Here is a 6254-nt window from a genome sequence, read left to right on the forward strand (position 1 = left end):
TCGTCCAAAATCCACGCATCTCCCTGTCAAGCCGGTGAGCTGGTGTTAGTACTATCATATCTGAATTTGTAAATAAATGTATTGCACGTGTTCTTTGACCAGAACCACCTGGACCATTACGATAAACAGTTTTATATCTCGCATCATTTAATTATCACAACCGTCGCTGACTCCGTCAGTGAATGATCCAATCGATAATTCACTGACGGATTCAGAGACGGTTGTGATAATTTATTGTTGCAGTTGTACACTGCAGCTGATTTAATATCAGCTGATTCAGAATAATTACGTATTTGTTCACGCTTTATTCTCTAATAACCCCAACTTGGACTAGCATCACTCTCGATAAATGGTTTCACAAGGTCCATGAGCGATCTACTTATATAAAAGGAATCCGAGGCGACTCTAACATCGTTATTTAGAAATCGATTGATCATCGATAACCGGTTTATTGACGAATATGTAAGCATCTAAGATTTCAAATCATTAAACTGTGGAGAATCACCATTGTAGTAGCTAACGATTGTGCCAATATTTGTTGCATCTGGTTAATTTGCACATTGCCGTGACATCAATATACCTTTTGCCACGGTAGTTGCGATCGCAGATTATAGTTATGCAGGATCAATAATTAATCTTGTACAGAGTTCACTATTAAATGATGGAACAGTGGTAAATTTTCCAATAATTTTCCGACACATATCTTTATCGTTACGCGGTAACCAAACTGTCTTCGCTGGCCTGTATGAAATTATCGTAAATGTTACTGTCACCGATAAAAGAACATTAGCCTCAAACATATATCGTAATAGTACTATTGGAGCCCAGCCACGTTATTTTTTGCACAACATTCACTGAGATTAACACTAGGTACCTTGTTTATTAAAATAACGAGCGAACCATGCAGGTCTCACCGGATGATTGTTTGTTGAAAACTCAAATGATTCGATCTCGGCAAATCCAGTTAGATCGTAGTCGACAGGCATTGGGCCGTTTGTTGCTACTCTGGTCATTTAGTGTGTTGTATGACCGAATCGTTCACAATACTGATTACGTTCACCATTTCCATGAAAACTAGCCGGTTTAAAAGGAAGATTATGAACAGAGATCATATGGGATGGAAAATATTTTGTGTTCCAGAGACGGCCGTGTGCAAACTCGACACAAGATCTTGATATGTCGTTGATAAATTCCTTTGGATTGAACGCCATGATTTTTTTAGTGCTTTATGACCAACAACAGACGACATTGTTAAACAATTATTAAGTAGCTCATCTATGTTGGTATTGGATCTTATGGATCTGTCGTTGGTGTATTTAAACGCAGCTTGTTGCATCTTGTGTTGGAGAGATTCTTTCCGACAAAGTTTACCTGGTGGTACCACAAACTCGTCAAAAGATTATTCACCGTTTAACCCGCCTTGTGAAATAGCCAGACCTATACAGGGTAACTTTTACTAACGTTGTAAATCTCCTAAAAAACTGCATCACCATTATAGATTCTGGGTTTTTTTTCGTAGAAACTGTTACTGTTTTGACTGTAATGATATATAATCTCTCTTGAAACACCCTTACTACGATAATTTCACGAATTATACAAAATATGATTGGTTATTGTTTTGCCATGCTTGAAAATTTTAGTCGCGTTTCTAATACGCACACTTTGTTTATATTAGATCCATTGATAAGACATTCGGCCCATTCATTTTATTTTTATTCGTAACTCAGTAAATCCATTTCCTCGTCCCGAGTTCTCTGACACGTTGAGCCACACAGTTTAACGTGGACTCGATAGAGATACCGTCGTGATCTATCCGGAATGTTGACCAAACATGAACCGTACCATCTTGATTAAATTCGTTTTTTGGCCATTTTGATATAATCTTGTAATTGTAATTCAAAGGGTGTACTTTTTTGTTATTGGTCAATCTATCGAAATCAGATCTGGTGATATATTGTGGTTAACCATGGCCAATCTTTTTCGTTTTCGTTCAAAAACCTACCTGGTATAATCTCCTTTTTAATCGCGTCCAATCTCTCAAATTCAAATGAGGTTTCGAAGGTTTAAATCAGATTTCGTAAATTTTCTTGGGCAATATTTGACCTTGGAAACTCTAGTATAACTCCGGTAGGACAGCATAATATCAGTGGTGCAGACACACACACACACACACACACACACACACACACTGAAATGACTGTATAGGCAGCGCGTGTGTCCTCAAATCTCATTTCACATATTTACTTTGTTTTATATACAGATGTCGTCCGTAATGTACACAAAGTAAATTAGGTCCTTTGCTTGACTAGTTATTTTGATCATGCCGGGCAAAAGACCTTGACTTTCGGATGAGTAAGGACATATATTGGCATTTCTAATTTTACAAAAAATACATTATCTCGATTCTTTAATGGGTAAAAGCCACTTGTAATAATACAAAGAAAAACTTTGGAGTTCAGGTCTATTCCCCACCACTACTCATATATTTATTATATATTGGCATCTATTAAATTATAGCGCTATTACATCATCCTGGCAGACTGTGAACAGGGCCCGGATTTAGGTGTGAGCTGTCCGGTGTTTCCGGACCCCACCCCACCCCCGCTAAAAAAAAGTACACACACACAAAGCCAGGTAAAAATGTTTTCCAGGAAAGTGGCGTCAGATATTAATCAATTGGAAGAAAAGTACGAATTTTAGTTTTGTGTTAGTGCTACATTAATAACCATGAAGTTTATATGCAATCAAACTTTGACAGGTGCGTATGTTATATAAAAAATGCATTAAAATTAATTAGTAGAAGTTTTAGCAACAGTGAGGAAAGTTACTGCTGTAGATATAGAAGAATTATTTTTGTACACAAATTTGATTAGTTTACAACAGAAATTCAATCGGTTATTTGGAAAATATTTTGAAATTCACCCACAAGCAAAGTTACTCGAAGAAATAGTAATATAATTTTCAAGGCATGTAATTTATATGGAAACAAATTATGATCTTACCTATGTGTGAGAATTAACAGTCCAAAATGCTCTCCACATGAAACGAATTATACTAAATTGATACGTATATCTGATTTAATTTATATTTGATTTAATTTAATTGTCTGTTTGTAACTTTAAATTTTTTTATTTCTAATTTCATTACATGCCAATGTAATGGAATTTTGTTTACTAGGAATATGATATTTTCCAGAAAATTCAGTTTGACCTGAATCTGTTCATAAATACCTAATAATAGAACCACTGTTTCTATTTCTGACCTAGTTCCCGGCCTTGATTGAGGGTCAAGTAAACAATATTTTACTTTTATTTTATTCTCGAGCAAAATGATTAGATTTTATCAAGGCCATACTAGGAGGTCGTGATTTTTTTTATATGTATTTCTTAATTCTAGGTTTTCAAATATTGCGCAGTAGTCAGGTTTTATATCGATGTCTATAGAGATATTTCTCAATCGGGCTTTTTTTCTTTAATCTGGATATTGTCTCTTCTGTCAGTTGGGAGTGCTATTTAATTTTTATTCAGATTATTTGGATTCTAAAGGATAATTCTTTTTTCTGAAAATATTTGAATGCTTACGTTTAATTCTTGGACAAATGCATTTATTTAAATTTTATTCGGAATTCAAACGCCGGAATATGATTTTCTGTGGTTCACAAAGGACTGTACACATCAACTCTATACTGACTAAAGTATACGTCATCGCCTTCCATTTTGGATTTTTTCGTCGGAACTCGAACTTGAATTGATTAGAACATTTCATTGCTAGGACTTCTAAAATTTAGTTAGTGTAATATTCTTGGATTATTTTTGGATTTGATTCTTAAAACCGTAAGTTCTTATTTTCCAATTTTTACAATGTTTTTCCAGGGAAATAAATTATTTGTTAAATGTTTCAAAGCTTGTTGTTTTCAATCTTTCTTTTGTTACTGTTTATTCTAGCCTAAACACGTAACATAAAAAATGAATAGAAAACAACGCACGAATTATCTGTAATATTGATACAATTCAAACTGTAAATGTTAAAGACACCATCACTGGAAAGACAACTGACAATTCTACTGTTGTTGACTTGGGGCCTGGCGGAAATGTCGCCATGGACCCATGGAAATCTCAGTTTAGGGTATGGATAGAAAGATCACAACCTATGTTCCAGGAAGTTCGAATTCAGAGCAGGGCTAGCCGTTGGTACTGTATATTTTAGAAATGCCAGAAATATTAGGTGTTACTGCAGGAAGAATTCTCACCGGCGATTTATATGTTGCTACTGGAAATCCTCTCGATGGTATTTGTGTTGATTCTCACAATGATGTTCCTTGTGCTGATGTTAAAACTCTCCTTTCTTGTGGACAAAATGTATGAGAGTCACAGAAATGTTGTTCAGTTTTTGCGGAGTGACACCTGACTTCATTTATTTTTCAGTTATGAAAAAGGATTTCCACCAGGTTTCAGGAAAAGAAATGTTATTGGGTAAATTTAATCTATTGTGATGGTCAATTTATTGGGCATAGGATTATTTTATCTTTCCCCAATTATTGATGGGGCAACTCTCAAAGAAAAAGAAAGACATCATTCTGGTCTCCTTTTAGCGGTGGTGTCACCATGCGATGTAGATGCTTCTAGTATTATCGAATAAGTACTGGGGTCGAACTGGAAAAAGAGGAAGTCAGAATCTAAGTCTACAGTACATCAATTCGTGATCAATCCGTGAGAGCGGGCGTATAAATAGTGGATCCTATTCTGGGATACGTTCACTTTGCCTTTAATAGGTCATGACTTAAGACAATCAGCCTCACTTATGTTTTACTGGCAAACGCATAGCCCACGACGAACTTATTCTGCTTCCAAAGATAACTTGCCTCGTGAACTAGTTTTTAGTCATTTTACCTAATTACGTTAATGTCTGGGAATGCGGGCGTGAATCATTCGAGTGTACTCAACGGGCATTTCTTTAAAACATAGCACCTAGTTCTAAAAGCAGTAGTTGACTGTATTGTCAAATTGTCGAAGCCAATTACTAGTTTTAGAATGAAGGAAAAACTGAAAAATTTCCTAGTCTATATTTAGAAATATAAACTCACAAATCAGTTTTATGTTATGCTAATTACTTTCTTAAATAGAGACACTACCCTGGAAATTCAGTTTCTATTTTTATTATGATAGACACGCCTTTTAATGCTAGGTTTGTCAATTCTTACTTTTAGAACTGCGATACATTTAGAACTGCGATACGTCAGTTATTATTTGAACTGGAAATTACCTTAGAAATTCCAACTTAATTTTTACAATGACCGGCCAGTACTAACGGTACTTGTGGACCAGATCCCTCGGCGTAAAACACCTTCACTTATTGGTGTCATACTCACAGCAATATCTAACGTAACTGGTAGTATATATGTTAACTTATCCAAGATATAAGAGTTCGAATCCCATTTCATACACATTTTAAAGTTATTTTCAGTAATATTTTTCAAGTATTTTGCAACTTTTTACCAGTTTATGTAATAACGTTGTAAATAAAGAGTAATTAAGCATACAATCCTGTTGAACGTAGTTGGTCTAAGGAGTATTGTCGACAAAATTCTATAATTTGATTACATTCCAAAGCCTTAAAGCCAAGTCGAGAATTTAGATATTACAAAGCTTCTCAAAAGATTCGTTTTTCACCTATAGGATCCATTTAACATCGATTAGGGATAATGTGTAATGCTAGCAAGTAAATCTTACTTATCGTTGTCACCCTTATATTTTCTTGGTAAAATACAGTTTCTCAACTCTCGCAGAACGAGATTAGATGATTAAATTTATTCCGTGTTGACAGCTGGCGTTTCTATAGATATTGAAACCTTAACAGTAACTGGGTGCAAAATGACTTTTCAAAATATTTACTGAACATATTTCACCCGTACAATGCTCATTCCATACAGAAAAAGGCTTGTGAGTATTTACTCCGTCTTATAGAAAGAATAAAGTATATAAACTTAAAGATGTACACTCTCCGTTTAAAGGGTCAGCAAACGGCCGCTGTTTGGGCAAATATTTTAATAGCTGTCATAACGGCGCCATGATGCTAATATAATGGATAACTTGAAAATGAGCAATGAGATGGGCCGTTGTATGTTTTCCAATGAGAGAGATTAGATGTAATTTGAATGGACGAGGTAGTGGGTCATTGGTTTCTAATGCACAAAGCTAGTGACCGTGAATTTCGTTATGGTTTACACCTGATTATCCTTTAAATTAAAAGTTTAA

This window comes from Sinohyriopsis cumingii, chromosome 8, assembly GCF_028554795.1.
Source record: "Sinohyriopsis cumingii isolate HCF-2022 chromosome 8, ASM2855479v2, whole genome shotgun sequence".
Taxonomy (NCBI): Eukaryota; Metazoa; Mollusca; class Bivalvia; order Unionida; family Unionidae; genus Sinohyriopsis; species Sinohyriopsis cumingii.